The 11,406-nt window shown below is 40.3% G+C and overlaps 1 protein-coding gene and 1 pseudogene across 2 annotated transcripts in view; one reads left to right on the top strand and one right to left on the bottom strand.

Annotated features, from left to right (window-relative positions):
• The window catches only part of Esyt2 (extended synaptotagmin 2), a 90,211-nt gene that overhangs the window by 13,960 nt on the left and 64,845 nt on the right, over positions 1-11,406 (top strand). The window lies entirely within an intron of this gene.
• On the bottom strand, positions 3,450-7,500 carry LOC114625839 (annotated as a pseudogene).

Raw genomic sequence — 11,406 nt, 5'->3', positions numbered from 1 at the left:
CTCTCTCTCTCTCTCTCTCTCTCTCTCTCTCTCTCTCTCTCTCTCTCCTCTCTCTCTCTCTCTGGTACACACACACACACACACACACCATTGATTGACATCTGCAAGACACTTCTCTGATGTGGGCTGAGAGATTTATAATTCTATGGGCACAGCAACAAGTCATTAGGATTCATTTTAATAGTATGTCCATTTAGAAGAGTAATAGTGATGGTGCCTATGACGATCTCGTCACAGGTTCTTGGCCCTACTAACGTATGGAGTACGGGTCCCATCTTATGGATTAGGCCTTTAGATCAGTCTGAAAGTGCTTGGTTACCATCTTAGTTACTTTCCTATTGCCATGATAAAACATTCAAACCACCACAGCCTACTCCTTGGCCCCTGTAGGCTTGTAGCCATATAATAATACAAAATGCATTTAGATCAAATTCAAAACCCTCCATAGTCTTTCAGTCTCAAGACTGTTTAAGAGTCTATCATCTCTTTGGAGACTCAAAGCAATCTCTTAATTATAACACTCTGTAAAATCAAAAAGCAAATTGCATACTTCCAACATACAAATTATATATAATGGCACAGAATTTGTATTGCTCTTCCAAAAGTGGTGACATGGGCATAGTAAGAAAATACCGGACCGAAGCAAGACCAAATTCAAACGGGGTAATTCCAAATCCTGTAACTCGAAGTCTGGTGTCCAAGGGTCAGATAGCTCCATTCTTTCAGGTTTACTGGAGCATACGTCTCTCTTCTGGGCTGGTTCCACTCCTTGTATGCAGCTCTCCCAGGTAGATATCCCTCAGCTCTGACACCAGTATTTTGGAGTCTCCAGTGCAATCTAGACTTTGAAGTTTCACAGCTTGATGCAGTGTCCTGGGCCTCCATTCTCCTAGTACATACCTGGCCTCAGTGGCTTTCTTGAATCACGGAGTAAAAACCAGAACCACATGGATGATGCTGTCAAGTTCTGAGGCCTACTTGGGATGGAATCTGTCCTCCTCCTCGGATTGTATTTACATAAGCTATGATTTGTTATTGCTCTTTTTTTTTAAAGAATGAGTCTTTATTTATTTGTGTATATTAGTACTCTATTTGCATGTATATCCTGCATGACAGAAGAGGCATCAGATCCCATTATAAGTGGTTGTGAGCCATCATGTGGTTGCTGGGAATTGAACTCAGGATCTCTGGAAGAACAGACAGTGCTCTTAACCTCTGAGCCATCTCTCCAGCCCTTGTTAATGCTCTTTAGGAACATATAATTCCTTAAACTTTTTTTTTCTCCCTCCCAGATTACAGGATTACCTGGGTGGAGTCTGGCCCAAGGGCATACTCCCTTTATTACATTTCTCCTTATCTCTGTCAACACAAGATTTGGCTCCAACATGGAATTTCCTGGTGCTCTTTTCCTCTTCAAATTGTACATGTTTTATTTCTTTTCTGCTGTTTGTTCTTTTTCATTGTAGAGCTGCATGAGAGTGATCATTAGTAACTGTGTGATATAGTCAATACTGGTCTGTCTGTCTGTCTTGAAATTGTCTCTGTCAAAGAAATTAGTCCAAAATGTTTCTATTTAGCCTTAGACAGATTCTTAGGACAAGAGTAAAAAGCCAGCCACTGTCCTTGATAAAATACCATTAGAATGGTCTTTAGCCCATTTGCTAATGTTCCTCTGAAACTTGTTGAGGTGAAACCTCCATGGTGTACATAGCTCTCAACAGTTACATTTTCTATGTTTCTACTAGGATGGTCCATCAAACCCCACTTGGAACATTCAACCAATCTTCTAGTTCCAAGTTCCAAAGTCTTTATACTCAAAAAAAGAAAACAGTATGGCCAGATTTGTCAGAGCTCTTGGTACAGAATTCTATTTCTGTTACTTTGCTGTTGTGAGAAAACCCTATGACTATGACAACTTATAAAAATAATCATTTAATATGAAGCTCATGATTTCTGGGGTAGTAGAGTCTGTACTATTTTGTCAAAGAGCATGACAGCAGGCAGGTAAGCAGGCAAGCAAGCATGGCACTGGAGAGGTAGCTGAGAGCTTATGTCTTGAGACACAGCCACCAGGGTGAGAAAGAAAATTAAATATGAATAGCATGGTTTTTTTGAAGTCCAGTAACACACCTCCTCCTATAAGACCACACCTCCCAGTCCTTCCCAAATAGTTCCACCAACTAAGAGCCAAGCATTCAACTCTATGAACCAATGGAGACCATTCTCATTCAAACCACAACAGTTACTCCCACAACATTCTTGCCACTATTGAACCTGTGAACATGCCTTGCCAAGCTAGTTGTTATAGCTCACAGGGTTCAAAGCTAGGTAAGACTGATGATTACTTTTCTTCTCCAGTAGCACACATAAGGCCTTCCACCACTATGAAAGCTAACTAGAAAGGATAAAGCTTCAGGATGAATACCAGCTTGTTTTCTCCATGTTTTGTGATTGAAGTTATATGGTATCATTTTCCTAACATTTGAATAATACACCATCTAGTAAATGTACTACATTTTCACTATCCATTCATCATCTGTTTCTTGGATTTTGTTAACGAGCAGCCATGAAGCTGGATGAGCAAGTATCATTGTAGTAAGATAGAGTCCTTTGAATGTTTGCTCAAGAATAGTTATGTTGGTTTGAATGAGAAATGTTCCCCATCATTGAGGCATTGAACATATGGTCCCTAGTTGGTGGTTCTATATGGGGAAATGTAGATGTAGCCTTGCTGGATGAAGTACGTTAGGCTTTGAAAATATATAGCCTCACTGTCTTAGTTAGGGTTTTATTGCTGTGAAGAGACACCATGATTGCAGCAACTCTTTTAAAGGAAAACATTTAATTGGGGCTGGCTTACAGTTCAGAAGTTTAGTCCATTATCATCATGGCGAAAAGCATGGCAGCATGCAGGCAGATGTGCTGGAGAAGGATCTGAGAGTTCTATGTCTTGATCCAAAGCCAGCAAGGACAAAACTGGATTGAGTTTCCAGGATCTAAAAGCCAACCCTTAGTGCTATTCCTCTTCCAGTAAAGCCACACCTACTACTCCAACAAGTTCACACCTCCTAATAGTGCCACTCCCTATGGGCCACCTATTCAAACACATGATTCTGTGGGGGCCATTCCTGTTCAAACCACCACACTCACCTATGTCCACTCTCTTCTTTGTGTTTGCATTTAAAGATGTAAGTTCTCAGATTCCTGCTCCTGCCCTGATTCCTGCCACTTGCTATTATGCCTCTTTTCAGTGATGAACTCTTACGCCTCTGGAACCATAGTCTCAAGGAAACTTCTTCCTTTTATAAACTGCTTTTGGTCATGGTGTTTTATCACAGCAGCAGAAAGGTAACTACTACAGTAGTTTAGTAGGATCATGTGATAGATCTCTTTCTACCTCTTTTTTTCCTCTCCACAGTCCATGAAGGTTTTTTATTTATGCTTTACATTTAAAAAAAGAATCCCAGAATTTTCCCTCCGGTGTGTTTTTGTCTTGCCTCTTCATGGTCCATGATGGCAGCAGAGGTTGTCAGCACAATGAAACCAAACTGGAGTGATGGGAGCAGACTGTTCTGCCGTTTTTCTAGGTCTGAGTTAGTTGAACATCAAATCTAGGGCTTATAACACCACACTTGTTCAACCTGCCTGTGAGGTTCACAACGATCTTCCCAGCTCTGTGATCATCAATAATCTCGAATTCACCAATGCAGCCATGCTTCATCATCACAGTTAAGAACTGAATAATGACTTTAGAACACAACCTGATGAGGACCTGGCGTTTGCCTCTCTTCTCAGTGTTGTTGATGCTCTTGAGAGCATCCGCCAGAGCATTCACATGGTGCCGGCAAGGGAAGATAGCAGAAAGAGAGTAGGAGAGGCAAATGGACAGAGTTACCTCTTTTTAGCTTTTGAGCAACCTTCATACTGATTTACATATTGTTTAAACTAGTTCGCACTAATACTAGCAAGGAAGATGAAATCTTAAAGTAGTTTTAATTTGCATTTCCCTGATGGCTAATGTCCTAGCTAGTTATATGTCAACTTAACACAAGCTAGAGTCATGGAACAAGAGGGAACCTTAATGGAAAAATTGCCTCTATAAGATAGGGTTGTAGGTGGACCTGTAGGATATTTTCTTAATTAGTGATTAACTGGGGAGAGTCCAGTCCATTGTAGGTGGGGCCACCCCTCAGCTGGTGGTTCTGAGTGCTGTAAGAGGCCATGACTCCAGCTATTTATGTAGGGGAGGATGGCCTTGTCGGGCATAGGTGGGAGAGGAAGTCCTTGGTTCTGTGAAGGCTGGATGCCCCAGTGTGGGGGAATTTGAGGGCAGGGAGGTGGGAGTGGGTGGGTGGGTGGGGGCACATCCTCATAGAAGCAGGAGGGAGGGATGGAATGGGGGTTTCTGGGAGGGGAAATTGGGGAAGGGGGATAAGCAAGCAAGCAAGCAAGCAAGCAAGCAGGCTGAGCAAGAACTAGCCAGTAAACAGCATCCTCCATGGCCTCTGCATCAGCTCCTGCCTCCAGGTTCCTGCCCTATTTGAGTTCCTGCGTTAATCTGTTGGATGATGACAGTGATGTCCAAGTTATATAAGCTAAATAAGCCCTTTCCTCCCCAAGTTGCTTTTGGTCATGGTGTTCCATCACAGTAGAAACCCTGACCAAGACAGAAGTTAGACGTTTGAAAAAATGTTTCTTATCTATTTGTTTTTCATCTTTTTCAAACTCTGTTTAGTTCCTTGTTCCAACATTTAATTAGAGTGGTTTTTTCTTCATGTTTAGATTTTTAGTTCTTTCTGTAGAAACTAATCTCTGTCAAATATAAAATTGTTCACCCCCCACCCTGCCCCCACACACTCAATAAACTGCCTCTTCCCTGGAATGAGACTGTTCTTTGTTGTAAAAAAGCTTTTTATTTCATGTGGTCCTATTTATCAGTTGTTAATGCCTACTCTACAGAGGTCCTATTCAGAAAGCTTTTTCTTGTGCCTGTAATTTCAAGTGTATTCCCTACTTTCTTCTCTACCCAGTTCAGGGTATCAGGTCTTAAACTGATGCCTGAGGTTTATGCAGGATGAGGGTTGAGTGTCTGCTTTTATTCTGTGTGTAGCTATCAGTTTAACCAGCATCATGTGGTGAAGATAACCTCTTTTCCTCAATGTGAATTTGTTTGTTTGTTTTGTTTTATTTTTGCCTCTTTGTAAGATAATTAGGGGCTTATATCCAGGTTCTTAATTCTGCTCTATTGATCAATGTGCCTGTGATTATGCCAGTAATATGCTATTTTTATTGCTGTACATCTGTAGGATTAACTTAAAATCAAGGATGGTAACACCTCCAGCAGTTCTTTTATTACTCATGGTTGTCTATCCTGGGTTATTTTTGCTTCCAAATGAAATTTAAGATTATTTTCAATTTCTGTGAAGGATCGCCCTGGGATTTTGATACGGACTGAACTAAATGTGTAGATCGATTGCTTTTGGTGTCAATTTCCATGGTGTCTGTTGTTATGTTCCCCATATCATCTCTAATTTTGTTAATTTGGATCTTCTTTCTTCACCTTTTAATTTGGATAAGGGTCAATTTTATTGATTTTTTTTCTCAAGTCAACTCTGTTTCATTAATATTTGTATTTTTTGTTTCCTTGCTTTATTTATTTTACCCTTGAGTGTGGTTATTTCCTGCCATCTATTCCTTTTGGGTTTGATTTCTTCTGTTTTTCTAGAGCGACTGTGCAGTTAAGTTGCAAGTATGAGCTCTCCCCAGGCTTGTTTGTTTGTTTGTTTTAAATGTAGTCAGTTAGTGCTATGAACTTGCCTCTTAGAACTGCTTTCATTGTGTCCCATAAGTTTGTGTTTGTTGTGTATTAATTTTCACTCAATTCTAGAAAGTGTTTAATTTCTTAATTTCTGTCTTGATTCAGTTTTCATTTAGTAGAAAGTTATTTAGTCTCCATAAGTTTATCAGGTTTCTATTGTTTCTGTTGTTGATGCCTGGCTTTAATCTGTGGTGGTCAGATAGGATGGAGGGTGTTATTTTGATTTTCTTGTATCTATTGAGACTCACTGTGTGTCTGAATATATAGTTGGTTTTGGGGAATGTTCCATGAGGTGCAGTGAAGAAGAAATGTTCTGTAAATATCTGTTAGTTTCATTTGGTTTGTGACATCGGTTCCATTATTTCTGGGTTTTGTTTTTGTCTGGATGATCTGTTCTATTCATGAGAGTGGTATATAGTGAAGTATTAAAGTCTCCCATTATCAGTGTGTGAGGATCAATATATGATTTAAGCTGTAGTAGTTTTTTGTTTGTTTGTTTTTTAATAAACTTGTGTGCAATGTCCTTTTGGTGGATTTTTCTTTTGAGGAATATTTGGTGTCCTTCCCTATCTATTCTGACTAGTTTTGATTTGAAGTCTATTTTGTCAGAAATTATTTATTTATTTATTTTTTGGTTTTTCATGACAGGGTTTCTTTGTATAGCTCAGGCTGTCCTGGAACTTACTCTGTAGACCAGGCTGGCCTCGAACTCAGAAATCTGCCTGCCTCTGCCTCCCAAGTGCTGGGATTAAAGGCGTAAGCCACCACTGCCTGGCTTGTCAGAAATTAGAGTAGGTATACCTGCTTGTTTCTTTGTTCTGTTTGCTTCGAATAGATCTTCCCACTTTTTAGCTGAAGAGTGGTGACTTTCTTTGATTGTGAAGGGCACTTCTTGGAAGCAACAAAAAGATGGGTCCTGTACTTTTTTTATAATTTCCTTTCTTTTTTATTCCAGTCAGTTACTCTGTATTTCTTCATTGGGAGTTTGAGATCATTAATATTAATAGTTTTTATTGAACAATGTGTATTAATTTCTGTCATTTCGTTATAGTGATGATGTTTTCTTTTGTTTTTGTTAACTGATCTAGAGTTGTTTATTCTCATTCTTTCTTGGATGTGTTTTATCTTTTCTTCAAACTGAAGTTTTTCTTCCAGCATCCTCCGTAGAGCTTACGTAGTGGTCATGAATTCCTTAAATCTGATTTTATTATGGAGAGTATTTCTTTCTTCTTCAATCCCAATGGACAGTTTTGCTGTAATACTCTGAGTTTCTCCTGTAATCTTTCAGAATTTGTAGAACACTGTTCTAGACCCTTCTGGCTTTTCTAGTCTCTATTGAAAAGTTGGGTGCCATTCAATGGGACTGTCTTTTATATGTGATGTGGATGTTCTCTCTTACAGCTGTCAATCTTCTTTCTTTGTTTTGTGATTATTATATAATGTGGGGAGGTTCTTTTCTGATTCTGTTTGATGTTCTGTATGTTTCTTGTACCTTAATATAGGCATCTCTGTCCTGTATATATTTGAGAAATCTATGATTTTTATTAAAAATATTTTCTATGCCTTTAAACTGGGTTTATTCTTCTATTCCTATGATATGTAGGTTTGATCTTGAAAGAGTAAGTGAAAAGATTGTAAAAGCCACACACACACACACACACACCTGAGCTGTTCGCATGCATGTTTCATTTTTTTTTCTTTGTTTTTGTTTCTGTTTTTTTTTTTTGAGACAGGGTTTCTCTGTGTAGTTCTGGCTGTCCTGGAATTCACTCTGATGGAAAACGCCAAGAAAACTGTCTTCTAGACCTCCCAGGACTGATGTGCATATGAACTCACAGACCTGACTGGGAGGCTCCATGCTGCTGCAGGGAAGCTCTGCTTTCTCTGTGTCTCACTCCACAGTTTGCAGCTGCCAGAGGTCACTGAGTCAGCATCATATTCTTAGTCCCCATTCTATCACAGGATCTGTTTTGAGCTTTCTCAGGACAAGACCTTGCAAAAGCTCTAATTTGCTCTTAAGGGAACTAGAAGAATCTTATCTTTGGGAGCTTTGGAATTTATTGAGTTCCTTGTTAGAGAGGTAGCTTTCTTTCTTGGGCCCAGCTGTCCCAGACTTAAGTTCCTGTCTCCTTGTCTTTGAGATACGCCCCCTCCCTTAGCTTATCATTTTCAGCGTCATTTATCTGGATTTCTCAACCTTTTAACCAAGGAGAATAGCCACAGAATGCTGACTCACCATGCTAACTGGCCCTTCTCTGGAATTAGCACTCAAATCTTTCTGTTTAGAAAACTCCTAACAGTGTTTTTGGGTAGACAGACACACAGAGAGAAGGGGGGAGGGCAGAGAGAGAGAGAGAGAGAGAAAGAGGGAGAGGGAGAGGGAGAGGGAGAGGGAGAAGGAGAGGGAGAGAGACAGACAGACAGACAGACAGACAGACACACACACACACACACACACACACACACACACACCTGAGCTGTTCGCATGTATGTTTCATATTTTTTTTTCTTTGTTTTTGTTTCTGTTTTTTTTTTTTGAGACAGGGTTTCTCTGTGTAGTTCTGGCTGTCCTGGAATTTACTCTGTAGACCAGGCTGGCCTCAAACTCAGAAATCCACCTGCCTCTGCCTCCCAAGTGCTGGGATTAAAGGCGTGTGCCACCACTGCCCGGCGCATGTTTCATCTTTATTGTTTCACTGCACACTCTGTTGTGACATGACCAACATGGAAGATAATTTGGGGTTCATAGTAGTGGGGCTCTCTTTTTCAGTCACCTGTAAGACCCACCTAGGTACCAAACAGATAATTAAATGTCTGATTAGTACTGAATTGTACTAATAATTTATCTCCTGTTCTCTAGCAATGCTTACTTGGTTCTATTAAGTTTTAGGAAGCACCCGATTAGTAAACAGTGATGAGATGAAAAAGACTTAAGAGCTGGATCGTGGTAGGAATCGTACAATAGTAGTGAATGAAAAAAGCCTGTTTCTGTCTCAGGTTTTGGCAGCAGATGAATTAAAAAAGAAGATAAAAAGAAATAAACATGTGATTGGTCCTAGGTGGGGGAGAAAGTTTATTGTAGGTAAAAAGGAGAGCATAGCCAGAGGCTGGGGCATCTGGGAGAGAGGAAAGGGTAGAGCCAGACCAAGAGGCCAGGAATGTAAAGGGCAGATGAAAGGACCAGGTAACCAAAATGATTGGATTATATAGGGAAGGGCAGCCCAGCTCTTGGGCTGGAGAAGTTTAGGGTAAGGGGTTGGGTATGCTAGCCATACCCTCTAATAGGTAGGGACTTAGGGATGCAGGGAGAACCTGTCTACCAGCTCCATTTTGATATGTTAAATAGGTACTTCAGCAATTTATGTCAGGGTTTAAGAGTTAATAAATAAGGTGTGTTAGATGTCAGTTATTCATTTAAAATGGCAAAATGATCATTTATGTTACACGTTTAATCACGGTACTTTTAAAAAGATTACTATATTCCTAAACAAACAAAAAAATCGTGTCGTGGTGGTTTGGATGAGAATGGTCCTCATATATCTGAGTGTTTAATCACCAGTTAGTGAAACTGACGGGAAGGACTAGGAGGTATATTGGTCAGGATTTTCTAGAAGAATAAAACTTAGAGAATGAATTTATATATAGCTGTAGGAAGGAGATTTATTAGAGTGACTTACACTCTGTGGTTCAGAATGTACAACAATGCCATTTACCAGTGGAAAGTCCAAGAATCCAGAAGTTGTTCATTCCATGAGACTGGGTGTTCCAGTTGGTCTCCAGTGTACACAGGAATCTCAGAGAAGTAGGCTCTAATGCCAGTGAATGAATGGACTTGCCAGGGAGAGTGAGGACAACAGGCAAAGAACAACATAAAATGAATCATAATGCAGAAAGTCCCCAAGAATTTAACACTAAGAGACTAAAAACCCAAAAGTTACAGAATGAAGGACACTGATTGTAGCAATCCACTCAGCTGTGGTAGAACTAGAACTGTGTCAAACAGCCATGATGGTTTTATGACTTTCACCGTTTCCAGTGGATGTGCTGGAGAAGAGTACTGACTAACAGAACAGACTGCAGGACATTGTGCTACACAGAAGGTTAGTCTCAGAGGGACCCAAATGTGTGGTTCTAAATACTTGTTGTTCTCAAGATAGTAAGATTGTAGAAATACAGGACAAATTAATGTTTACCAGCAATGGTAGGGGACAGCGAAAGGGGGGGGGTGTACTTGTGTAAAGGAGCTTCCAGGGGGACCATTTAAGGAATTTGGAAAGTTCTGTGCCTTCCTTTTGGTGGTAGTTACACTTGATGAATAGGTAAGAGAGCTGGCATTTTATTTCCTGCCTTTCTTGTAGTAATAGCCATTGGGGAAGTGCTTTTGTAACCTCTATAATTATTTAAAAATGAAAACCTTTAGGGGTGATTTTGAGCTCTTAGAGTACAGCATTTCTGATGTGTAGATTTTTTTTTTCACCCAACAACTAATTCTCTGTAGGCAGTATCTAGGTTTCCTATAATTCAGCTCTACAGTGGTATTACTCAGAGTTAGTGGCAGACCACAGATTTAAGGCCCCAAGTTAATCCATGGGATTAACCAGCTTCAAATACCAGTTGCCAATTGGGTGTCCAGCCTACTCATATTACTTCTCAGCCAGCCTTTATGTTCAGGGTTCTTCAAAACAAAACAAAACAAAACACCCAAACAAATCTCTCTTCCTGTCTGATAATTTTCTAAAATGGCTCATAGAACTTAGAAAAGTATATTTTATTTACTTTCATTGGTTTCTCTCAGAGAATATGTTGCTTGAACAGCCTGGCAGAAGAGATATATCTGAGACAGATAATTGAGATGTGGCATGGAATCTCTTTGTTCTCTCTACACACACCCCTCTTCCAGCATCCTTGTGTGTTTATCAACCAGAAGCTTTCTGGAGCCAGAAATGGCTTTTCCCATCTAGAAATAGCACTAGTATACAGGCAGGACTGACTTCATCACTGGCCTTTGGGTATTATTTTGGCCTCAACCCTCTAGTTTCAGAGGTTGGGAGTGGAGCTGGAAGCCCCAGCTCTCTAGGTCTGTTTGGTCATTCTAGTGTCCAATGTTTCTGGAGCTCTTTGAAAACCTACCAAGAGTTGGCTGTCCTAGTTACTTTTCTTTTTTTTTTTTTTTTGTTTTTGTTTTTTTTTTTTTTTTTTTTTATTTTTCGAAAAAGGGTTTCTCTGTGTAGGCCTGGCTGTCCTGGAACTCACTCTGTAGACCAGGCTGTCCAGGAACTCAGAAATCCGCCTTCCTCTGCCTCCCAAGAGCTGGGATTAAAGGCGTGTGCCACCGCCGCCCGGCCCTAGTTACTTTTCTATTGCAATGTCAAAACACTGTGATCAAGACAACTTATAAAAGAAAGCAATTAACTGGGGGGCTTGCTTATATTTGAAGAGGATTAGTCCATGAAAGAAATGGCAAGAGAGCATCGCAGCAGGCAGGCGTGGAGCTGGAAAAGAGGCTGAGAACTCACATCTGAACCACAGCCATGATGAGGCAGGGGGAGGGGGGGAGAGAGAGAGAGAGAGAGAGAGAGAGAGAGAGA

This window comes from Grammomys surdaster, unplaced genomic scaffold (genome assembly GCF_004785775.1).
Source record: "Grammomys surdaster isolate TR1022 unplaced genomic scaffold, NIH_TR_1.0 223, whole genome shotgun sequence".
Classification (NCBI taxonomy): Eukaryota; Metazoa; Chordata; class Mammalia; order Rodentia; family Muridae; genus Grammomys; species Grammomys surdaster.
This window is presented reverse-complemented; position numbering and strand designations above follow the sequence as displayed.